The following is a 26,451-nucleotide window of genomic DNA, read 5'->3' on the forward strand; positions in this document are numbered from 1 at the left end:
AGGTAAAGTGGCACAGCCAAGGGCACACAGCTAGTGGACCACAGAGGGGGCCCAGGTGTGCCTGACTCTTAGTCCTGGCTCCTCTCACTCCGCCCTTGACCTTACTCTGGACTCCGGGGATTCACATGCTGTTCTTTTACGTACTCAGTTCTCCTTTTCCTTCCCCTGTATTCAAAGTTAGAGTTCTTGGCTTTTTTCTTTTTTGAAAAATTGCAACTTTTAAGAAAGCAAATTGGATCACATTATTATTTTGGAAGTGCAGAGATGGGTATTTTTTCCCCTCCCGCTCTGCTTTGAGCTTATTACCTTTTTGGGAGATTTTTTGGCTGACCTCTCACTACCTTGACACCGGAGCACAAATGAGGAGGATGTTGTGGTGTTAGGGGATAAAGGTGGAGATTCCTGCACGCCTTTCCTTGAATCCATATAGAGGCGTCTTTGACTTACAGCATATCTGAGTGCTGTACTACTAGCTTTGGTTGCTGTGGTGCTAAACATACTCCTAGGGCCCTTGGGACTTAACTCAGTGCAAACAAGAAGGTGTCAGTGCATGCAGGGATGGGGGAAAGCAAAACACATACATTTCTATGAATCACAGTCATGTCAAAGGCTATATATATTTAAGAGAAAACTCCAGAACTGTAAACAATGAAGCCTTTTGAAATCTCTGTGTGGGATACAGTCTTTAACAAGATTATGGAACAGTTAGCCAAATCTAGGTTTTTGTTGATCACTGAACCCAGCAGGTTCGCTCCTCTTTCAGGGTCTTTGAACTAGCTGCTCCCTCTGCCTGGAAAGCTCTTTTCCAGGATTCCACCTGGCTTGGCTCCTTCCCTCAACCTTCTTCAAGTCTCTGAACAATGTTACCTTTTCCCTGTAGTCTTCCCTGATATTTAAAGTTATAACGCCCCCACCCCATTCTCCTTACTTGCTTTATTTTTCTCCATCACACTTTGATCACCATCTAACATGCCCTGTGTCTTATTTATGTGACTGTATTGTTTTCCCCCGGTAGAACATGAGCCTCCAAAAGGCAGGAATTTTTGCCTATTTCATTCATTGCTTTATCCCCAGCATCTTAGAATAGTGCCTGGCACATGTTAGATAATGGATATTACTCAAATAAATGTTTTCAAGAGTAAAGATTTGTTTGAATTAAGTTGTAGGACACAATAGAATAATCATGTCTGCACAGGTCAGCTCCTGGTAAAGATGCTCATTTAAAAATGTTGAGTCAGTTTACTACAAGTGTATACTTTTCTTGCCTGTGCAGAAAATGTTCCCAGCAGTGACTTTTCTGTTGGAAAATGATCGACTTTAGGGAATTCTTTCGGATGTAAAGGAAATTAACCAGTCGATCTAGATAATTGAACCTTGCAAACTATCCTAGAAATGTTTACCCTTCTGCCAAGTTGAAGCATGACTTCAGTGTTTGCATAACCACCTGTGTAATTACTCACATTAGCATTCTAGCATGTATTTGGTGAACTACACTCTTCAATTTTGCAGTGAAAGTATTCGCACATGTTGGCTGCTACTGTGTAAATTGGTTTCTTCCCTCATACATTCTGGAAGCTTGTGTCACTGTTTTGATCTGGGGGGGTGTGGCCCAGTGCTGTAGAGCATTTGCTTTCTGGGTGAAAGGAGAATCCATGATGGAAGTAAACTATTGGTTTAAAATTTTCTTTGGGGGCTCTTTTTGTTAGTGCAAAGAATGCACTAAAAAAGACGTAAGTATTGCTCTAGGGATACTTGATGTAATATATACTCTGGTTGAAAAAATAAAGTGTTGTCTATACAACAGCATTGTAGGGTAGGGTGGAATTGGAAGCTTCCGGGCTGGATGAAGGTGTGGTTTCCCTGGGACTGCTTGAGTGGTTTGGGGACAGCAGCTGAGGAGCAGGAAGGGGGAGGGGTGCTGTAGCTGGAAAAGGCCTCCTGAGGGAGAGCTAGTACCCCCTCTCCCACCGGTGCCTGCAGGACTCCCAGCTCTCTGTGGTGTGGCTGTGTGGGTGCTTCCTGTTATTTGGCCCTCTATGAGTTAAGAATGCCTGGAGAAAACAGAAACACTAATTCGAAAAGACACATGCACCCCAACGTTCATAGCAGCATTACTGACAGTTGCCAAGATATGGAAGCAACTTAAGTGCCCATCTAACAGATGAATGGATAAAGAAGATGTAATATATATATACAATGGAATATTACTCAGCCATAAAAAATACTGAAATAATGCCATTTGCAGCAACATGGATGGACCTAGAGATTATCATACTAAGTGAAGTAAGTCAGATAGAGAAAGACAAATACTGTATGTTTTCACTTATATGTGAAATCTAAAAAACAAATCAGAAACAGACTCAGTGGTACAAAACTAGTGGTTACCAGAGGGGAGAAGCATGGGGAGAGGGGCAAGATAGGGGAAGGGGATTAAGAGGTATAAAATAAATAAGTTACAAGGATGTAATGTACAGCACAGGGAACATAGTAAATATTTTATAATAACTTTGTATGAAGTATAATCTATAAAAATATTGAATTACTATGTTGCACACCTGAAACTAGTATAATACTGTGAGTCAACTATACTTCAGTTAAAGAAAAAAAATGCCAGGAGGAGAAAGCTTGGAGAGGGAAGAGTTAAGGGAGAATGTTAAGGCAACAAGAAAGTAATTCATTTTTTTGAGACAGGCCCCACGTGTGAACACTTGGCTCCCAAACAACTCACACTTTCCTTCATTATCCACAGACACCCCCAAACCACCTTTCATGTACTGGATTCTGACTTTTCTATGTCAGCTGAACGTTAAAGAAAATTCTGAGTACAGCTGTGAGGGAAGTGCAGCGAGTTCAATCATTCAGTATGCTGAAAGCAAAGAATCCTGGTGTTCATTTGAGCTGACTGGAACACCTTCTCTTTGTTAGCAAAGTTATTGCTAAATTTAAATAACTAATAGAGGTCAGACACCACTTAATTAATTTCTGAGCCTAGTCAGCTAGCCGTCCTTTTCCCAAGAGAAATAAGCTCAGTTGAGTTACTTAAATCACACTTTTCCCGTTTCTTGAAATCATTTCCATTACCCTGCCCTAGAAAAAGGAGGCGGCTGCAGAAAGAAGATTGAGACAGAATTATAAAGCCATTTGCATTAAATGAGCTTACTACATCACTCTTTGAGCTCCTTGAGCAGACAGGTAACACCTCCTAATAAGCACCAACTGCATACAGATCAAGGTTTTTCCAGTGAAACTGAAGGTGGGCAGTCAGTTTGGGGAGACAAAACAGACATGACTTGAGAATCTCACAGAACACCCAGTGCAAAATGACTTGGCATAACCAACAACACAAGAACTGTCTGATAATCTGTGAGACTTCCCACTGAAGTGTGTGAATTGGGCAGTCTTTACTCTTAAGTCCTCTCTCTGCCCGCCCTTCAGAAATGGCCCAAATGTCTAGATGTGGAATTAATGAGACTTTTGCATGTCTGCAACCTTACTTCACATATGTATATCATTGTCCCTTGTCCTAGGCTCATGTTTCTTCATCCAAATTTTGAATCAGCCAAAATGCTTGTATGTACCAATATGTCATTTAGAATGGTACAGTTATTGATTTACAGTAAGGAATTATATATAATGAAGCGTTCTTTTAGGAGGGTTTTGGTTTTTTGCCATTTTAGCAAGAAAAATTTCATATGGCCCTATTTGCCAATCATTCTGGCTGAGTTTTAAAAACCTTTACATGATTGGATTACACATTCTTTCTATCTTTGCTCTAATGGGTGAGTTCAAGTAGTCAAGTTTATCTGAATTTTTAGGAGTCTCTTCTTAGGCTCAAATGACTAAGTCTGGTGTCCATACAGGGCCTTCTTTAAAGGCTGGATTTAAATACTGGGTGGACCCTGTTCTAGGGAACTCTTCTTGTACGTCCCAGATGGGGGAGCTCACTATAAGCTGGTTTTACCCGTAAGCCTGGCCCCGGGCGTAGATACCATTAGAGCAATGCTTAGTGTCTTGGGTTTTAGTTTTATTCTCAACCCATGGCTCATACTTGCAGTCTACCTAACAGTTGAGTGTAATGCTGTATTTTGATTTTTTTTTTTCAAGTTATTTCAGAAATTACCACAGCTGCTTCTCAGTTACTCAGATGCTTAAGACTCCTGTTTCCATGCTGCTCGGCTGCTGCGGTTTTATTAACACCACAGCTGTCTGGGTGTAGCTTCTACCCTCACCCCATCCCATCTGCCACCTCTCACTACTTCCTCACTTGCTGCGCTTCAAGGTGGCAAATTCCCAAATAAGCTTCTGACTTCTCACCCTTAAGGGCCTTAGGTTCATAGTAGCTTCTTTCACTGGGAGCACTTTCTTCAGGTGGGACCCTACCCTGGGGTACTGCTGCCTCTCAAGGGCCTGCTTTATATGGTAAGTGTTGATTCTTCCCCGTCCTTGACTTGGAAACTTTTGCAAGGAAACTAAAAGGTGCTTTCAGATTAAGCAGCTGTGGCTCCCTGCCCCCCCCACCCCCCCCCGCCCATCCACTTGTTTTTAAAGCTCAAAATCTTATTGGAAAATAGGAGGGTTGCAGTCAAGGTTTCATCCATCTATGAAGGATGTCGCTTACCTTGGATACCTGTCTTCCTAAAGGTGTTTCCAGTCTTGGCCTATTTCCATATGGGTAGCGTCCACAGGGAGCTGGTTTTCCTTGCCACCTCTTTTAAAGCTTATCAGACTCTCCCAGCAAGCTGTTATAGTAAGCAGAAAAACAAGCCCATTAAACTAAGAATCCAATGCCGAGTTTCTCTCTTGCTGCCAACCTCAGTAGAAAACAGTGACAAAGTATGTATGCATAAAATTACATGATGCATATAATTAAACACTTGAAACCAGCTCGATAGGGGACCTTCTTAATGCTTTTCTAAGTATGGAATTTTCATTTCAGAATGGGGAGCTGGATGCCTGCGTTTTATTTAATCCCTCATCTCACTGGTAAAGGAGAGGAGAGTCTTCATTTTGACCACAGCTCCATGGTTCCGTAAGAGTCATTTGCTACCCGTAGAGTAGACTGGAACAGACCTCCTCTCCTGTAACTGTGTTTATTTTTGAGGGTGTGTAGTCTGATGAGGAGCTCAGTCGTCAAAGATAAAGCCATGCATGGCCTGGCTGTTCAAAAGAAGCATGGAAAGTAATTGTAAACTCTTTGTGTGATATGCTTGCTCATAGGAGTGAAAAATAGGGATATTCGGTATTTTGTACCATCCCAATGGAGTCTTGTAGTCACTCTTTGCGGGATGGTAGAGCACTAGGAGATTTGTCTGCCTCAAAGCTCTCCCACTCTGTGGGCTGTTCTAAGTAAGAAGTGGAAAGACCAAAGGGTAGCTAGGGATTGAACTAGAGTTTTGGTCCACGAAGCAAGTTTCATTGAGTACCTTCTGGGTGAGAGTTAGAGTATCATTTAAGGACATTGGCCTTGGAATCACAGACCCCGGTCAGAATCCTGGCTCAGCCACTTTCTAGCTGTGTGGCCTCCAGCAAATTCACCACTTTTGTCTTAGCTTCCTCACCTGTAAAGCTGGAACATGGTGATAATGCCTACTCATAGGATTATTTTGAGAATTAAATAAGATGACGCACACAGAGCATTTAGCACGGGGCCTCACTCACCGAGGGCTATTTGTTGTTAGTGTGACTACTGACTTGTGTATGGAAAAAATACATAATGCGAGCCCAGTGAGGGCACGAGACACATGCATAGTTTTAGGAAAGAGAGAGGGACTATCAGCCTGCTGTGATGTGGATGGGAGAGACTTTATGGAGGGGCTGGGATTGGGGCCACCGTGTTGTACAACTCCGGGAGCAACCTTCACACTATCGTCTTTGTGAGTGGGTCCCTCTGACTGGTACAGGTGCACTGGTTGGGATTTTGAGTGGGACCATGAAGGATAGGTGGCATTTGGATGGATGGAAGAGGGATGAGGGTAGAGTTGGTAGGAATAAACAAGGTTCTTTCAGAGGAAGGTGAGGCCTCCCAGCTGGCAGGAGAGCTGTTTGCGCCGAGGATGAGTAGGCAGGCTTTGAGGCTCAAGGTGCTTCCGGGAATTTGCTGCTTTCCAGTTACAGAAAGCTGGGTGGAGTGAACCTTCTGGTGTAATGGATACAGGTCAGGGTGAAATGCGTGTGTTCTCTTCACACTGTCTTCACTGAGAGTTCCTTGTGTATGGCTAGGATTGCATATTCCCCAGAAGGCACTTTGCTGTGATAGCCTTTTAGTCTGGATAAGCCAACGTATCCAAACGAAACACTCCCTTATTTTCTCTACCATTTAAACATTTTTTCTTTAACATTACTCACACCTCTTTCTCTTAAATGCCACATTTGCTCCATCTGTGCAGAGACGAAGGTGTTGTGTGCCTTGTCCCTGCTTCAATTGGTATAGCCTTAAATTGCTTCTTAACTTCTCTATGCAGTTCTTCCTTTCGTCTTACCTCTATGAAATTTATTCTGCTCCCTATGGGCTCTCAAAGGCTTTAAGAAAACCATGGCATAAGTTAGGTAGCAAGAAAAAAATTTCCTTATCATTAAGCTTCTGTTTTTTTTTTTTTTTCGAGGCATGTCTTTTTGGTAGATTTCAATTTTGAGGATATAATAAAACCATAGTGGCCAGAAGTAAATAGCATATTCAATTAACTTGTAAATAACTTTAGCTCAGTAACCTTCCAGCTATTTTAAATGACACATTTTATTGGATATTAAGTACTACATGATGCCGTAAAGCAGGTTCAGCAAACTTTTCCTATAGAGGGCCAGATAGCAAATATTTTAGGCTTGCAGGTCAGTTCTCAGTCCTCAACTCTGCCTCTGTAGTATGAAAGCAGCTATGGACAACAGATAAATAGATGCATATGGCTTTTTGCAATAAAACTTTATTTATAAAAATAGATAGACTGCTTCAGAGAGTCAAATTTGGTCCACTAACCCTGCCCTAAAGGAAAGAGATTTTGTTGGATTGGAAAGGTAAGTGGAAAATTAAAAGTAGGTAAATCACAACATTTTCAGATAATTAATTCCACCAAAAGCTTGAAAAAAATTTTCTCCTATTGTTTGGATTAAACTTCATGTTTAATAATGAGTTTGTGAATAAACCCCAAACATCTTTATCTATAGTTTTTTTTTGAATCTAGGATCTAAGGTTCAAAACAAGTGTCTCTTTATTAAGCAACCATTTATTGTTTTCTTTGTACCAGACACTGTGTAGGTCATTGGAAATTCACAAATAATTTAGGCACAAACCTTTCCTCTAGGGAGCCACTGTCTAGACAGTGCATCGTTGTTGCCAAATGAGGGCCCATGCCTTGGACCACATCAAATTTACGGCTCAGTGTACCAAGGAACCTGCATCGAAAAAGAGACTTTTTGGGGGGGACACTCATCTTTTCTTTCTCTGTTGTATATCCACTTGGGACTTCTGTATTTTTATTTCTCTTTATTTGCGTGTTGTTAGAAAAAGTCTGCTCAAAGAATTTACAAGTGGTGAAAATATTTATTTTAGTACTTGGTTGCCAACACTCTCAGTCTTGATAATTCAAGAGGTTGTGTGTTTTCCTGCCCTTTGTAGTTTTAACTTAGTCACCTTACATCATTTTGTGAATTTTTGTCAGCTCTCCCCATCAAATTATAGACCAGCCCCACCAGATTGCAGAGGGTAATATGCTAATAGTATCGAAATACACAGGTGTAGAGAATTGTCCTGTGTCTAGTCACCTTTCCAGAGTGTTCTTTGGACCTGAGCTGTTCTGGCCCCTGCAGACTGGGTGGAGTTGTTGGGCAGTTCATGAAGGAGAAGGCTCTAAAGTCCAAGTGGGTGTGGAATGTGAGTTCTCCGACCCCAAGTGGTGTGGCACATTGAGCGCTGTGGGTTGGCGCAATTGGACAGGTATCCGTGATTCTGATAGCAGAGGACCTTGGGAGCCAGGCTGAAATTTACATGTGATGGAATAGAGGACAGATAGAACGTTGTTCCCTAAGTAGGAGTATGGCATGAGGAGGTGATTCCCTTTTGAGGGATTGTTCCTTTTATCAACAAAATGCAAGGGGGTTGGAGAGAGAGGGAGCAGACTCGGCTTCAAGATGAGAAAGATCTGGGCTCAGGTGACTTTGGAAAAGGCTTTGGAAGAAAGAGGGCTTTCATCTCTTTTTACTTTACATAATTATAAAAAATATCCCAAAGATGTGCTTTAGTAGAGTTTATTGAGGTGAGAGGAAGCAGTTGGGGTTGAGGGAAGAACATTTAAAGAATGGAAATAAAAAGATACATTTTTACAAATACAGTTGGCAGAGTATGTCAATGATGAAGACACAATGAGGGAGTGAATATAAAAATATGTAACTGGCAGCGTTTTATATATTCCTCTATAAAAAATACAGAGGAAAGACCTTTTTTGTTTTGATGAAATAGTGGCTTGCTTTGAAGTAGAGGGAAATTCTACTTTGTCCCTTTGCGGTCATGAAGGGTCAGCTGGTGGGAATAAGATGGGCTCAGATTGTGGTATTTGAAGGTGCCTAGGACTGTCTGTGTAAGGTTTTAAACATATATAGATGTAGAAGAAAAGCATCACGACTATCTGAAGTATTTTAGGAATGGAAAACAAAAATAGTATATTGCAAAAGCACGATTTCCACAAATATATAACAATTCATAGAGAAGAGTATGATCTGCTTCTGGTGACATTAATCGAGTCACTGTATACCAGGTGGGATGAAATCTAAATTTAAATCTATTGTTAGTATTTTGGCATTTTTTCCCTTCAACAGGATAATCACTTTCTTATTTTTTATTGTCCCAATTACCTTGGAATTGAAGTCCTGAGATAGAAAACTATGACTTATATATTTAAAAACTTACTATGGAAAATGTCTTGAGAACAAATTATTACCAGAAGTTTTAAATATCTGCAAAAATAGAATAGCATAATGAACCTCCCATCTATTTTCTGTTTTTAAGATACAGAAATTCAGAGTATTTGTTTTCAAGAAGTGAAGGCTGATTGTCCCAGTGTTCTATCTGGGGACAAAGCCTGAAGGGCAGGAGCATGACACGGTGGGACCTTCCCTAGCCCAGCTCAGATGCAGCAAAAACAGCCCAGCTCAGATGCAGCAAAAACAGACACTCTTGTCTTTTGTCTGTTTTTGCCAGTGTTGGTGCTCAGGTCCCCCCTGTGGCCAGCAGCACTCAGCACCTGTGCCAAAGGTGATGCCTCAATTAAGACACTAACCAAAAACTTCCGGCCAGCGTTCTGGTTCTAGCTAAAGCTAGACTAACTAAATTCTGCAGCGCCAGCCCAGTGCACACCAGGTACTTGGGCTTCTGATAGCTTTCTCTTCTGCAGGAGGGTGGGTTTGCACTGGTGTGCCTGTGGGGTGATGGTTGAGGCTGCACTGAGCCAGCCCCCGCCTGCTCTGCGCTGAGTGGAAGCCATGTGCCTGCATGGCACCGCAGGGGCATTGGCTTGTTTTTCCTTAGCACTGGCTGAAAATCATTTCTGTTTTTAGATTTGCTTTCAGAATGTTACCTCTGGAGCAGAGAATACACGAATGTGTAGCTACCACTTAAGCTCCCTGTTCTTAGTTTTGCCCATACCTCATTGCCCTGAGCAATTAATTGAAAGTCCCAACAGGCAGTGCCTTCCATGATGAGTATACATTCTGTAATCATTGCTAATAATGGGGAGTATTTTGTTATGTAATTCGTTTATGGTTATTTTCGTTTCCTCCTGGCAAGTCTGAAATTATCCTCAAAAGCATGGCTGCCTGGGATTTTTATGAATAGATGTAGTACTGTTTGATTTTTCCCATCCATTCATCCATCCAGGCCTCCAGTAAACATTTATTGATATCTACTGTGTTTTGAATACTTTACTAGATGCTGGGGACACAGTGATTACTAAAATAATCTTCCCTTAAAGAGTTCATAGGCTAGGGGGGGCAGTTAGACACCAAAATAGTTAGTTAACAGTGAGCTAAGTGCAGTGATAAAGATATGTGCAGCCTTTCAGGAGAACACAGTCAGCTAAGGCATCTGGTGGATGGAAAGGAGGAGAGGACACCATGAGGAATTTCACTCTTGTTAAGGCCAAGAGTGGTGAGATTATGGGCTGGAGATGTAACACAGTTGCTCTGTGACAGAGTCAGGTCTGTTCAGCTTGCTGATGAGGTGTGGGGAAGTCTGTGAAAGGGATACAAGTAGCGTAGCAACATAGATATATTTGTGTTCTGGAAAAGTCTCTCTTGTGTTTATGTGCAGTCTGGTTTTCAGGGGCCAGGGACTGGAAACTCAGGGAATGCTGAGGTGCCTGAACTATTCATTCATGCATTTCATTAAGTAAACCTTTCTCAGCACCTGCTATGTGCCCTGTGCTCTGTTCTAGGCACATGGAATATTCGTTCACAAAGGAGAACCGAAAAGAGAAGTAGTAGTAAGATTCTTTGAAGTTATTAATACCAAATAAATTGCAGAGTTTGCTGTTCATGATCATGCCAAACTTTTGAATACATGCTTGTTTTATAAAGGAATAAGCTGATTTGGGGTATTTTTTCTCGGATTTGAGCCACTTCTGTGGTGCAAATTAGTAAAGTTTTATTAAATCAGCTCTTGAGGTTTCAAAGGTTGATTATTCCAGTCTGTAGATTATTCTAGGCTGTAGACTCTCATTTTTCTGTTCATTAGCACCTCTACCAGAGACTGGGGAGGAGGGAGGAGAGTGAAACTTCTGTTTGACTTGCTACTTGTTAGCAGATTTGGTAAAGAAAGTGATGAGATTAATATTTCATATAAAAAATTGGATTATAAGTTGTCTATGGTCTTGTTCTAGTCTGTAGTTCCTACTCTCTCTGAAGCCTGGGTAACTCCATGTCTGGATATATCTGGTGGGTGTGTGTCTCACACACTGAGGGGTCAGATTAGTCTTGGAAATTTGGTGTGAGCAAATAGCCCAGGAATTAATATACTTTATTATTTTACCTATCACATTAATCATTTGCAGTATGAAATAAGTTACCCTGGTCTGATATAAGGACATGGAATTTATTTTGTTATTCCTCTGATCTTTATTTTTACTTGAACTTTGCTGGTATAGTTTAGGAGTAGGAATTTTAAAATAAAAACAAATGACAATTCCCTGAGGCCTTGGAGAGGTAATAGTACCTACCTCCTAGGGTCAAGGTGAGGATCGTATGGATTAATATAATCAATGCCTAAGGTCCAGCACTTGGTAAATATTATATAAATATTGGCCATTATTACTGATCTATATACTTTTGAAAATCAGTCGAACTTTGTGTGAAATTAATAAGCAACAGGTGAGAAGAGAATCAGGACAATACTAGATGATACAATATCTAGATAATATAAGACAATACGGCATATGGGACTAGATAATATAAAATTATATCACCTTTTACTTCACTAGCAAGGGCAGACTAGACGTTTTAAAATACTTAGGTTCAAGGAAAGTTAAAAGTGTTTATACTTGTAGACTTACGTTTGAAAAATTTTTACTACGAACTGAGGAACAGGTAAATATAGCATTTCGGCTGTGACTTTTCTTCAACAATCCCCAAAATAATAATTCTGAAGAACGCATGCAGAAACATCAAAGTCTGTGACTAAATATTAGATAGCTCAGTTTATCGGGCACTGTGCTCACCAGCACTATTTCAAGACAAATGAAACATTAATGTAAATTGTTCTGAATTTTCTAAGAGGTCTACTCTTCCTTAAATAGAGGATGTACAGACTCTTAAATAGCAATATATATTCTGCAATTCAGCAGCTTTTCAAGCTACGATTTTTATAACCATCTTTTGGATTTGAAGATGCAGAATCTGGAATTTCTCCTTTTGTTCAATTCAGCAAGCCTTTCTCTAGATGCAACTGGCAAAGATGTTGAGCACAACGAGAGGGAGGGACGGAAACTAAAGCGACTTGTTTCTTGGCTGCAGTGACCTGTAAGCAAAATGAACCAGCTATACATATGGATGGTGATGACTTTATAATTACAATTAGAATAGTTTTAGTACAAGAATGAGGCCTTGGAGGGAAAAATGTAAACATGTAGGCGTTGTATGAACTGGAGAATAATCACCAGTCGCCCCTTTTCCAGTGGGTAATGACTTCTTGGACTCTGGCTATGAGTTGACAAATGGATTCTGTCATTTTGGATATCTTTTGGAAAAATGAAAAGGAAACGGGAAGCATATGCATAAGGAGAAAAAAAGAAGGGACCTTGAGCGGGTGGGCAAGTGGGAGCAAATGTCTCAAGTGCATGGAGCCTCCAGACCTTGTGAATCATGTGGTGATTGTAGCATCACACCTGTCATGTGTCTGCAGGTGTTTGGAAACAGTCTTGATGTCCACGAGCTGATAAATGTTACGTTTGGCATTGTTCTCGAAAACTCTGGGAGAGCTAAGGCTGGAGAGTATTGAAAGGCCAGTGTTCCTTATGGTGATAACTGTCTTAGTTGAAAGAGCTGAAGTTCTGTGACAGGAATGACGCTTCCTGTTATATTAATACTGCAGCTTTCCAAGGTATTTAGCCAGACAATGGCATTATTAGTTTTCCATCTTTCAATATGGATTTCTCCATTTATTTACGAGATAGGCTTTACCTAGAACGTAGGAACAACTAGCTGAAGGGGAATTCAGCTTTCATTCCTTTTTGCTGGGGATTTCCTCCATCACGAATGGGGAAACCCACACACCCATGTTTGCAAATTCAGCATTCATCAGGCATTTCCAAGTGCCTGGAACTGTACCATGCACTGTGCTTCTTTCACCTTTGGATACCCTCCCTACTGAAAATGTACTGATCTAATTCAGAAGATAAGAGGAGGACTTGCATGCCTTATGTGGAGTCTGCTATGGACTAAATGTTTGTGTTCCCCCAAATTCATCTGTTGAAACCTTAATCCCAATGTGATGTTATTTGGAGGTGGAGCCTTTGAGAAATAATTAGGTAATGAGGGTGGAGCCCTCATGATGGAATTAGTGCCCTTATAAGAAGAGACCAGAAAGCTAGCTCTTTCTCTCTCTGCCATGAGTGGATACAGCAAGAAGGCATCTATCGGCAACCAGGAGGAGGGCTCTTATCCAGAACAAAATTGACTGGTACCTTTAGCCCGGACTTCTCAGCCTTCTGGAACTGTGAGAAGTAAACATTGTTGTTAAAGCCACTCAGTCTAAGGGTATTCGTTATACCAGTCCAAGCAGACTAAGACAGGGTCTATGGGCAACTTTAAAGGAATCTGTCCTTCAGCCTTTCATTAAATGTTAAAAAATTATGGTATTCTCCATTATATATATTTTTTATAACCTCAAGTTATTTTTAAGTCAAGTGCTTAAAAAATGTTAGCTGCTTAGGTCTAAAATGGAATAATTGCTGGAGTTGAATATCAGTGTTTTTTATTCTAGACACTCTGAAACATGAATACTCATGCTGGGAATTCTTGAGTCAGCATGTGAAAAGAAAATGGCAGTGTCTGCCCAGTGATCAGAGCCAGTTAAGCAGGGAAAGGCAAGCTAATGCTTGTATGGGCACAGCAATGGAGCTTTCGTCTGCCTTGTTCTCTGGATATAGGACTCATGATAATTACGAGCAGTATGCATTATCAGCAGAATGCAGTTCAGGAATTAAGAATCAGCAAGCTGACATCTGAGTTTTCTGCATAGAATTTCCTCTGTGAGACTAGCCAGTGGTGGTGCGTTAGATGCTAGCAAGCCATCCACTCAGTTGTTAAACAGATGATTGGCTTGTAATTTGTAAGATTTTTTTCTGGTTGCCATTGCCTAGTTAAAAACAAAGACTTTAAAATATTGCAAGAGTAGAGTACTGCAATAATAATGATAATAATATCCTAGATATGCTGTGAACTTTTTCCTAAAAATAGCCCCTGTGATTAGGCTCCCTGCCCTTTCACATTTGCTGTTTTGAGGTCTCATTTTCCAGTGCTGTAATGATTGATATTACTAATATACGTTTGTAGATTTGTCTCCAGGTTTCTCCTAAAGCTCTGGAATATGCCTGTTATTAACATTATCTGGCAACTTTTTAAAAGGGAGTTTTTCTAGACTCTTTACATTTCTTAATCAACCAAGATGACTCTTTAAAAAGTCATAATTTTTGGCTTTTATGACTTCGTATGTTTTCAAACATGTGAAAGAGCTTTTAGGGTTGGTTGCACAATTTAATTTGAAATAAATAAATAAAACTAAAATAAATCCGATGGTGTACTTCATAAGAGATGTTTAACTAATTTAGAGGTAGCTTTTTGTACTCTGCAGGGAACCTTATATTTCAATGATAGGCACTACTTATTCACTATTATTCACAAATATTTCACTAATGTCTTCATATTAGGGTAGGTGGCTAGTGGTATTACTGGCTGGTGGTATTTCCCACCAACAGGGCATTGCACTTCCCAGGTGATCTTTTCCGGAGAACTTTGATAATTACACTACCATACTTGAATATGGAACTCAACTCTGGACGTTAAAGGATAAAGGGCTACTGGGCTATCTATCCCAGGATATTGGACAGATGATCACTGGAGAGGCAGTAGCTGGCAGGAACCCTAATAATCTTCTGTGGTTGGGCCTCAAGAATTTCATCTCTCTTCCTTCTCACACAGCTGCCTCTATGGTATTCAGATCTTACTCAGGATGATGGGTTGAATGAAGTTGGTCTGGAATTTCACTCTCTCCTCCAGAAGTGTTCAGGAATCATTAGAGCTTGACTGTTCAATACAATAGCCACTAACCACATGTGCCTGTTTAGATTTAATAAATTAATTACGAGATATAATTAAGTTATATTTAAATTAAAAATTCCTCTGTTGCACTAGCCACACTGCAGAGGCTCCAAAAGGAACATGTGGCTAGTGGCTACCATATTGAATTGCATTCCAGTTCTTTTGGACACCGACATCTATGGAGATGCAGTGGCACGCCCCAGGTCACGTAGCTAGTTAGTGCAGAATCAGGAGTTTGCGCTAGTTTAGCAATTAAAAAGTGTATATATCATGCAGCTCTTCAGTTTTGGGCATCATAACTTGAAGTAAAACGTTTGTCCCTGGAGTATTACATCCTTCTTCCAAAGTCTGTGAGAAAGACTCAATAATAGAGTTAGAGATTAGTTCTTACTACATAATTCTAGTTTTATAAAAATTTGTGATTCACCTTAGGCTGTGTCTGTGTGTGTGTGTGTGTGTGTGTGTGCGCGCGCGCGTACGCGCTTGCATGTGTGTACAGTGGTAGTTTGCCACATGTGCCATATATTGCTAATCTTGGTCTATATGATGCCCATCACATAGAGGACATGCGGATCTAGAATCACAGGGTATTGGAGTTGGACAGGACTTTTGAAGGTATCTAGTTTAACCTTGCACATACTCTTGACAAGGCTGTTGATGGTGAGAGAACTTCTAAAAGAGTTCATTTCTTTCCACAACTTCTAATCTTGTTTTTTTCTTTTTTTTTTTTTAATATCAAGCTAACATGTTCCTTCCTTTAATTTCTACACATTGGCCCAAGTTGGCTCACACAAAAAAAGTTTACTCCCTCTGATATGCAGCCCTGTCAATACTTGAAGACTGTTTTCCTGTCATTCCTATGTCTTTTCTCCTATATGCTAAGTAGGCCTACTTCCGTCAGCTATGCCTTATGTGACATGTTTTGCAAACCTCTCACCATCCTGCTTGCTTCTGTCTGGACAAACTGCACAGGATGGCTCAGATCTGTGTGATTGAAAATTTCATCTTTCATTTGAATGTATCTCATGGCTAGGTACTTTCGGAAAATCGCAAGTCTTTCTTGAGGGAAAAAAATGGCTACTATTATCCACCTGTAGGAAACATAGTAACTTAGTTTTTTTGGTAAGAAGTAATATAGTTGTCTGTAATAAATATGTATTACTTTTATAATCAGAAAATATTTTATAATTTTAATAAAAGTACTGTTTCTCTTTCCAATCACTATATTGGGTAGAGTTTGGATGTAGTGAGTGAAACAAAGAAATAATGTTCCCAACCTCCCTCCATCTCTCCCTCCTTCCCTCGCTCCCTTTCTTTCTTCCTTCATCCCGTTCATTCACCAATCTTTGTGTGCCTGCTGTGTGCCAAGAGCCGTGGTACTGGGGACACAGAGGTGAAGGAGAGAGGTTTCTTCCTTGAAGAGGGCATAAATGAGTGGTAGAATTATTCTGGCAATTGGGAAGGATGCAGCAGAACATGCTGAATTCTCTGTGATGACACTTATCAACCATATGATCCCCAGCAGGTCTTTTTGTCTGTCCTTGCTTTTGAATTTCTGAAATGGGAATGGTCCTTGGAGTAGCTTCCTCCTAGGATTGTTCTAAGCCTTAAAATCAAAATGATAGTACACGGTAGGTGAGACTTCTGTGAAGATCATGGCTATTCCTGTTGTGCTCTCATTGTTGTTACTGATGAATAATACTTTTTTGGAGGGAGGTCGAGTGACTAATTGCCCATGTTAATTTCTCTTTCTTTTTCACATATTTCTTCCCCTTATCCAGTTCTTTCACCATTTTATTATGAAAGTTTCCAAGCATATAGAAAAGTTGAAAGACTGTTACAGTGAATACCCACATACCACCACCTAGTTTCTACCTTTTACATTTTAGTCTGTCACATAATCTATCCATCCCTCTGTCATTATCCACTGTTAATGAACTTGTATTTACAGAGCTGATACGTGGTAGTCATTTTCTCTGGGAACTGGAGCCCTTCCCACCATGGTTTTGTCCTTCTTCCCAACACTGGTAATGATGGTTAGGATGATGACGTGGGTACTCAGCACAAAGTACTACATTGTTAACTCATTTAATCTTTATAATGATGCTAGTAGACAAGTTTTGTAATTAATCTCCATTTTATAAAAGAGGAAACTGAGGCACAGAGAGATGAAATGTGTCCCAAATCACACAACTAGTAAGGAAAAAAATGAGAAAACTGGTAATCACTCTGGTTAGGCTAGGTTTAAAAATATTTTTTTAATCTATAGAGTTAATGGAAAAAATTTGAGATACCATTTATGATCATGAAAAATAACCTCTGCGTTTGTCTTTAGCTGCTAGTTTGTGGCCACTGCTGTGTCAGGAGCTGGGGTTATTGCAGGTGATGAAGTCATGGTCTTCTCCCAAGCCAGTCTAATGGACAAAGCCATCATGAGTTGTTGGAAGGATCAGTGTTTTAATATAAACAATTTTGCTGGAATAGTTAGAAATGAAGAATTTCAGTAAAGGAAATTTACATTATGTATCTAGTTTTACTTCAAAGAAACCTTTACACATAAACGGTTGTTTTTTGGTGGTGTTTGTGACAGGATAAATGATTCCAGCAAATGAACACTACCTATTTGGAAGTGTCTTACTATTTACAGACTTATTTTCTTTTGCCTTAGTAGAGGAAAATAATTTTGGGGAAATGTATCCAAGGATTATTTACTTTACCCATAAAACATATTCTGATTAATGGTATTGTAACGTGTGCCTTAATTACACTTACCAAGGCATCTTATCACTTAAAAAAAATACTGTTCCTTCAATATGTTTTCCCTTTTATCTTTTTTTTTTTTTAAATATATTTATTTTTGGCTGCATTGGGTCTTCGTTGCTGCACGCAGGCTTTCTCTAGTTGCAGTGAGCAGGGGCTACTCTTCGTTGAGGTGTGTGGGCTTCTCATTGCGGTGGCTTCTCTTGTTGCAGAGCATGGGCTCTAGGAGCGCAGGCTTCAGTAGTTGTAGCACGCGGGCTCAGTAGTTGTGGCGCATGGGCCTAGTTGCTCCGCGCATGTGGGATCTTCCCGGACCAGGGCTCGAACCCGTGTCCCCTGCATTGGCAGGCAGATTCTTAACCACTGCGCCACCAGGGAAGTCCTCCCTTTTATCTTTTTCAACATTTTTGTTTCAGTTTACCAGCACAGCACAAAAAGTGCAAATTACAACCTCAGCAGGGGCCAGGAGCCTCGCCCACGTGGCTCACATCAGTGAGTATGTGGACATGTTTCTGTGCCTCGCTGCTCCCAGGCCCATTGCCTTAGGAATGTACACTGTTGTGGCAGGGATGGGGTGAGGAACACATTAGGGAGGGTGTACAGGATGCAGAAACAAGGGGCGGCCATGACACCCTTAATCAACATCGGTTGAATGGCAGAGTAAAGAATTTTTATACATCAAGAACAAAAGCATCCTTTGTGATAAATGCTTAGCACTACTGAAAATTTAGAAACTTCCTGCTCCAGGCTCATTGGCTTCTTTGGGTGGGGTAAGGCTTTTTTAAATTACAGTAAAGAAAAAAAAAAAATCTAAGCTATAATAAACTATTTTCAGTTGACCCTCTTTGGGGCCACTCTTTTATCAGTATCTCTGTGAATAAGATTGTTAACTGAAGAATGCCTCTTCTAGTAGGAAATGAGATAATATGAAGTTTTGTTTTCATTTTTCCTGTTAAAGGATTTAAAAAGGTGTTTTTATTTACATATAAGTAAAAATTTGAGAACCTCTTCAGTAATCACTCATATATTGTTATTTACTTTTTTGAATCAGTGAGCTGCCTGAGCATTGCAAGTCATCCTTATTAACATTCCTCTAAAGGTGCTGTTATAGGTGATAATTTTATATAGAGGATGGAGGAAATAAGAAAATTGCATTTGTCATCCTGTTGAGGTGAGACACTTGCAAGGGGAAGATAGTTTCTAGCAGGGTGATGAAGCCTGTTGTTCATACTGTGGTGTTGACTATTCTTCTGGATGGCTACCTTGACTGTGGGGGTCCTTGTGACTTCCACATGACACAAATTCTAAATATGATTCCGTGCCTTGCCCTCCTCCCAGAGTCTTTCCTGCTCTGTGGTTATTTCTTGACTGGTGGGTAATACTCAAGCCCTTCTTTATTTGAGATTCATCCCCTTCAGGGCATGCAGACTCCTGGTGAAAAAGCCGAGCAGATTTATTTTGACAGCACTTCCTGGAGGGCTTGCCCCATTTCTTTCCAGGAAAAATTAAAATTGCTCTGCCTTTTAAAAATATTTTTTCCTTAAGGACTGTCTATTTCATAAAAGCCACAGCATTATGAACAGTTAAATAGCAGGATTATAACATTGTTTTGAAAAGTCCTCACTTGGTCACAGAACTGAAAGAAAGAGCTCTTCCAGGACCCATTGCCCACATCCTTGCTTCCTAAAGCCCTGGGAGCAAAAGCATCCCAGGAAAATCAGTAAATATCATATCTTAGTCTTTAGGTGGTTTCACTAACTCTTCAGTAACATAGTCTGTTTTTTGTTTCAATAGGAAGTTAAAGGAAGTTCTTCCTTAACCTAAATGTAGAGAATGATAGGGCCACAGGGTCCCTTAGAAGTGGTCTTGGTCATACTCTGCAGAGATGAGAAAATGAGTGCATCAAGGCTAGGGGGCTCACCCAACGTGGAATAGCTCGTTAATGATTGCTGATCCGGTGCTTTCTTCACTCCATGGAACCATTAAGGTCTCTTGTCCCAAGCTGATTAACAATTTTCATGTAAATAGCCATTGATGAAAGAGGCTGGTGAGAGGCTTCATCGAAGAGGTTGTCATTCAGCAAACACTTTAGGGGGAGTGAGTTACCAAGATAAAGACGATTAAAGCCTGGTCCTAGCCTCAAGGAGCAAATAGTCCAGAAAAGTGTTTGAAGGCATGTTTACAGTTTTAAAGTTCTTTCTAGCCCAGTGATTCTAGCTTCTTTTTCCAAAAAATTTTTTGTTATTTTCATATCTCCACAAAAACAAGTGCCTGGTGGTTAAACTGTCATAAAAGGTGGGATACCAAGTTGTAGTGTATAGTGTCTAAGGAGGGGAATGCAGGCCGATTGGCCCAAGTTCACATCAAGAGAGCATCGTCAAGTAGATGGTCGGAATAGAAATCTGGATGGTTTGGGGAAATGGCAGCAAATAGACCTTGGGGGGCAAGCACTCAACAGGAATGGGGGCAATTCTGAATGTGGGCTGGGATAATGATGAGTCGAAAAAGGAAGAGGGTAAGTGATGAAAGTTGCAGCTATAGGCACCAACCAAAGAAAGGGTCTTTTTTTTTTTTTTTTTTAGCTGCGTCACACGGCACGCACAGATCTTAGTTCCCCAACCAGGGATCGAACCTGTGTCCCCTGCAGTGGAAGGGTGGAGACCTAACCACTGGACCACCAGGGAATTCCCAGAAAGGGTCTTTTTCATGTGCACTTTATTGGTTCCCGTGGAGGGACCATTTTTGGACACACTTGTTTTCTGTCAAGTGCACAGCACGGCATTCACTAGGCTGCTTGGAGAAGTGCTGCTTAATCTGGGTAAAGGATGGTTTGTTGTCTGGCTTATCTCTAGTAAGTTGGCCGTCATCTCTTTTCCCCCTAATGTATTCCTAGGCTTTCCCTTACTCAGTATAGTTTTCCTGGAGAATCCATGAAATTTGAAATCTTATTTTAGGCACTTCAAATTAGGCAGATATACTTTTTGCATGTGCACAAATTTGAAATAAATTCAGCTTTATTTCCTTTTATTTACATAGCTGTGTGTGGGGGGTGTGGGGGACATGTACACACCTTTTCCTGGATTATCATTTAATATTGATGCTGTCATTCGGCGCAAATTCCGATGTTTTAAGAGTATTGGGAGGAAAAGGATTCGTTTCCTAAGCAATCAGAAAAGGGGTCACATCTCTGAATATTTACTGCAAAAGAGGCATGGCTGGAGGAAGAACTGTTTACAAATTAGTGAATGAGACAATTATAATGTTTTTCCGATGTGGATGGAGCTTTGCATCTCTAATAGTGAGACCCAGTGATATTCGTGACTAGGATCTGTTCCTCCAAGAGCTTTCAACTAGGGATAATTCATTTGTTTATGCTCAGAAATCACAGCCACGACATGCCTCTTTAACGACTCAGAGACAACGAAACGCACAAATAGAGAAATTAGCACGTATATTAAAATAATGCATATTCCCCCCCTCCTCCAAAGGTCTCCCTATATAGGAGCGTCAGTAGCGTTCTCCATTTGAGTTAATCCTCTTCTTAATGTGAAGTGCTTAGGATGAGGGACCAGTGCATCTTTTAATTACCAACTAGCCTGTTATTTAGTGGGAAGAGGCTGGTTTTTGGAAGCTTGACATTAGTGAGGCTCATTTATGTGATAGTCACATGCAGAGGACACAGGCTTGCTGTCTTCAGGTTAGGAGAGGGGAGACTTAGATCGGGCAGCTGCCTCCTTTCTGCCAGACACTGTGCTGAATGAAGTGTGACGTGGACACGCTCTTTGAGGTGCGTAGAAATTGTTGCCCGACACGAGAAGACGTTGAGGAGTAAATCAGGTGACTCACGGTTCAAGCACCACAACGTGGTTTGAGGTGGTGATGACAAGCACTGACAGTGAGAGGCGCACCCCACAGGGGAGCTGCTGGGAACACGGGTGTAGGAACTGATGGATGTGGGTTCAAATCCTGATTCCTTTCAGTGTCCTTGGGGCAAGTTAAATTAAACCTCTCTGCGTCTAGGTTTCCTCATCTATAACACGAGGATTATGGTACCTTCTGTACAGGGTTAAATGCAATAAGGGAAGTGCCTCCCCATTCCTGGCTTATAGCAGACTTCAAAAATATCTCTCTTCCTTGCTTCCTCCTCCCAGGCAGTTCTTAAGAGGAAGAGTAGTTGTGAACTGGCATATCTTTTGATACGTATCTGAAAGATACTATATGAGTGGTCCAGAACGGAAGGCCAGTGTTTGCGTCTAGATAAAGCCTGGGTTCCCTGCTTGTGCAGGTATAATACAGACGGCAGGGGCTGCCCAGCTACTGGGGCTGTCGTTCCAAATACATCTGCTAACGAAGGATTCTGGGCTTCCCGTCTTCACGCTCTGCCCAAATATGGCTGTAAACCTGCCCATGTGCTAGAGAAGATTCCTCGACAGCCGTGGTCCCTTTGACCAGGGATGCTTATAGGAGACCTGAATGGCCACCTTCTATTGGGGATGGGTGTGTATTTGGTGACTGGGTGCGAGTCAGGTTTCTGAAAATGGTTGCAAATTGGCAAGTTTTGTAAAAATGTCAGAGGTATCGAAACCAGATATCAAACCAGCCCTTGAACATTCTGAAAATATAAGAGGCTGGCTTCTAATGAGTGGAAAACAAAAGTTTCTGCTAACTTATTAAATTGGAAAATAACACTAATGAATGTGTAGGGATGGTTTGGATGGAACCTGCTCTGTGTATGTCCTTTATGTAATCATTAGAGAACCTGTAAACCAAATTATGCCTGGGGGAAATTTTAAATCCAATTTCAGTCAATTTATTGGTATGCTAGGGGAATTAAAAAAATGGTTTAGCTTGGCCTTGCAGAGAGCTATTATACTGTTTGAACCATGACTACTATTGTTATTATCATTAGACAGCTAATATTTATTGAATTGTTATTGTTGGCTGGGCCCTGTGCTGAAAAGCTTTTACATCCTCGCATCTAATCTTCACAACACTCACAGGAAGTGGATACTGTATTGTGTCCATGGACAGCTGAGGATGTGAGGTGTAGGGAGATTAGATAATTTGCCTAACACCACTAGTAAGCAGTAGAGCTGGCTCAGGCATATCCGTCTTGAGAAGCACTGTAGCATCATCTAGAATTATGTCTGTGGGAATTGTGTGACATGCAGAATTCATGCCGTATGTCTGTGCAGCTTCCATTTCTGTTCTGTTCTTCTCTGTCTTTAGTTCTTCACCTTAAAATCTACATGTAAATCATGCTAATTTAGCAAAATCTATGGTGAACCCACTTAGCATTTTCACTGAAAAGACCTAAAGACTGTAAGGTGAAGTCTCTGGAACCTGGTTCTTCCGGTGCCCGTTCTGATTGCATTAGCTTCTCTCTGTGTTAGACCAACACGCATCTTCCTGGAAGCTTTTCCTTCCTGCATATCTTTGGAAGAATTGGAATCAGTTTTCCTGCCACGAAGGTGTCTCAGGGTATCAAAAAGACATTTTAAGTATAACGATGGAATTTTGACTCATTGCCCTTTTTTCTAAAATGCTTTATGCAGATTATGTCCCTGCCCCTGGCTGTACTTAAATGGTTTTGGCCAAAATTTTTTTCAGGATTAAGATGGGGAACTTTTTGGACTCATATCTTGAAGCTCCTTTAAAAACTTATAATTTGGGGAACGAAAAAAATCGCTTATGAAGGAAATGTGTTTTTTCCTAACAGTGGCTGTCAAAGTGATAAGCCAAGTGATGCCACACAGCTGGCAACCTTCTGGGCAGAAAACCTGTAGCAGAGCAGAATCGGCCTTACTCCGCTTTAGCATTTAAAATACCATCACCACCAGTGTGTTCATTGTCGTCGGAAACATGTCTGAAGCCACTGCCCATATATAGCATTTTGCCTTATCACTACGGTGGGGCTGGGGGTGGGTGGGATGTTTGAATGTCTCTGCTCACTGAAAGGAAACATCAGTTCGGACTTGACCAGGCTGCGTTTTGAAAGACCAGCCTAACCAAGCCATCCTGAGGAGGCCCTTCCAGATTCCAAGAAGCATAAATTCCAAGATTTATGATACAGGTAGTTCTAATTTTATGCATTTCCTAGATATTGAATAGTACTTTTGGCTCTGTTTATAATGTATTTAGTATATTTATGCTTATTTCATAGGAACTAACACGTTCTTGAACAATTTTGAGTGATTTTAATGGTTTGTATTTGCTTTATCTTTGCTCTTCTAACACTGTTGTGTCTCAGTTCAGATTTAAGAATGTTGTTCAGGGATACAGTCACCAATTTTAATATCCTTCCTGTGGGGGAAATTATATAAGTTTCACATACAAACTGTATATATATATAATTATGTTATATGTTATTGGTATGTGATGTACATGTTATATGTTATATGTATAATATAACATATATAACATTGATTATCCTCTAACCTATAGTTTCTAGAAACATTTTGGAGTTTCAAAATAAAGATAGTCTTTTAACTGTTCTTCTTTTAACTATTTATGGGAGACACTGCACCCTATCAGTTATACGTAACATAGGAACGCAGCCTTGCTTGTTTGTAAAGTGAATAACATTTTGTTCTTTTGCAAGTATCACAGTGTTCCTGGGATTTAGTATGCTCATTCTCAAAATGAAGGAATTTAACTGACAGCTTCTGAGGTCAGCTCTAAACTGATTGAATTGCCCTGTTAATCTCTTGGGTCATGCAATTTAGTGATATAACTGGGGTTAGCCTGAGTGTTTCAAAAGCAAGATTAATGAAAGCTCATTCTCCAGCTGTCGGGTTAGGAGATTATTCAAGAATGTTGCCCGGTCATTTGAACCTGGGTTGCTGATGAATAAGCCAGCGTCATTATCCTGAGGACCACCTCATTAATCGAGCCACAGCCTGACCGCTGCATCTTCTTCACCATCTAGTTGTGGAGCCAGCATCTTGCATCAGGTGCACTGCTGGGACCCGCGGAAGGTCTGACACCAGCCCTGTTCATCCAGACAGCATTTTCTAGACCCATGTCTCAGCTCACTTGAATTTGGTAACCAAGGATTTATATGTAGTTTTTTCCCCCCCTCATTTTCAACTGATTTCCCTTTTTATATCTTCCTAATTTCTGCTCTTTTCCGACAAAACTATAGATGTACACTGTATAACGGGCTGCCTTTAATCTTCTGCTTTGATTTTCTGAACGGAAAAATGGTGATACTAACTTCAGCCCTTTCATTCGCTTTGGGAAGAAAAATGAGATAACTGATGCCACAAAGTGCTTTGAATATAGAGCAGGAGGGAAGTTCAATTAAAATAAGAATCTTCTATCTTTATTTTTATGTGACATTTAAAATGTTAGCATCGAATACGCATCAGGGAGGGAAATCTCATTTTGAATGTCATTGATAGAATGATGGTCGAGAAGATATTAGAGTTGCATGCAAAAACTAAGAAAATGTGTTCTAAAATGATTAGAACCAAGCCGTCTACTGTTTCCTTTCAAATAGGAGAATTAGATGGTGACTGTAGGGTATAATAGAAAATAAGAATGCGTACTTCAATATTTTACAGATCTATTTCGTATATATCCTTTTAACTCAATTTCAAGGAAATCGTGTTATGTATAGTTCAGGAATGTTTCTCTGTGTGGTGAGATGTATGGTTCAGTCTGGTAGCAGCTAGCCACAGGTAGCTATTTTAATTAAAATTAATTATAATTAGATGAAATTAAAATTTTAGTTAGTCCCATTAGTCACATTTTAAGTGCTTAGTAGCCACATGTGGCTAGTGGCTACAGTATTGGAGAGTCCAGATATAGAACATTTCCAGAAGGTTCTGTGAGACAGTACTGCTCTAGAGGAACTGGAAAAAGGCAAAAGAAAATTCCCTTCCCCTTCCTCCCCCCAGTTGCTTTTTAGAATTCAAATAGAATCTCTGGCCTTATATTATTAAATTTTAAATGTACATTTGAAATTATTAAGGGAAGCAAAAGGCGTTTGGGCAGAGAAGAACCACTCACTTCAAAACATCATTTGTTTCCCTACTGAGAACAAACATGCTTTTCAGAATAACACTTGGAAAATCTTGGAACCAGTTCTTTGCTCTCAAGTTGCACTTCTTCCATAATTATTTTCTTACTTAAGTAACATTACCCAGACCAATACAGTAGTCACTTAATCATGTACCATCTTCATTTGTTATATAATTATTTCAGGAGTATAAACCAAACTGTTGCCTTTAGCAAAATAACTAATATATTCCAAATCCACTCGGTTCACAAATCTATTTGGGTTCTGTCATCAAAGGATATCCACTTCTCCCCACTCCCACTGACCACTCTGGTCCCAGCCACCATCCTCTCTCTCGCCAAGTTATTGCAGTTGCCTGCTGACTGGTTCCCTGCTTCTGTTCTTGCCCTCTCACCCACTTTCCAGTCTGTTCTCAACACGGCAGTCAGAGAGATCATTTTAAATGTCAGGTCACATCGCTCTTGTGCTCAAAATCCCCCAGTGGCTTCCGCTTTTATTCCAAGTAAAAGCGAAAGTGTGGACAGTGGATTGTAGGGCCTCACGGGTCTCATAGCCCCCTCTGACCTCACCGGTTCTTATTCGCCTCAAGCCACAGTGAGCTCTTCTTTCTCCTCCAAGCACCACAGGCATATTCTTGCCTCAGGAATATGCTATTTGCCTTCACCACTTCCTCTGCCTGGACCACTCTTATCCAAGATGTCCACATGGCTCATTCCTTCACTTGTTTCAGACGGTTTTCAACATCACTTCATAATGAGGTCTCACCAAACTATTTAAAAATGCCACCTACCCACCACCCCCTCTCCAGTGCCCACACAGCACTCACTCTTCCGTTTCCCTACTAGCTTTTTCTCCATAACGCTTGTCACCAT

General features: G+C 40.6%; 2 protein-coding genes across 11 annotated transcripts in view; one reads left to right on the forward strand and one right to left on the reverse strand.

The window, feature by feature from the left end:
• Positions 1 to 26,451, reverse strand: part of LOC118903280 (cytidine monophosphate-N-acetylneuraminic acid hydroxylase) — a 268,648-nt gene that overhangs the window by 241,309 nt on the left and 888 nt on the right. For both annotated transcript variants that reach the window (XM_036868164.1, XM_036868163.1), the window contains exon 2: positions 4,619 to 4,739. The gene's annotated coding sequence lies outside the window, so the exon portion shown is untranslated. The remainder of the gene's footprint in view (positions 1 to 4,618; positions 4,740 to 26,451) is intronic.
• The window catches only part of CARMIL1 (capping protein regulator and myosin 1 linker 1), a 316,540-nt gene that overhangs the window by 75,626 nt on the left and 214,463 nt on the right, over positions 1 to 26,451 (forward strand). The gene's annotated exons all lie outside the window — the stretch shown is intronic.

The sequence above is a fragment of the Balaenoptera musculus genome, chromosome 11 (genome assembly GCF_009873245.2).
Source record: "Balaenoptera musculus isolate JJ_BM4_2016_0621 chromosome 11, mBalMus1.pri.v3, whole genome shotgun sequence".
Lineage (NCBI taxonomy): Eukaryota > Metazoa > Chordata > Mammalia > Artiodactyla > Balaenopteridae > Balaenoptera > Balaenoptera musculus.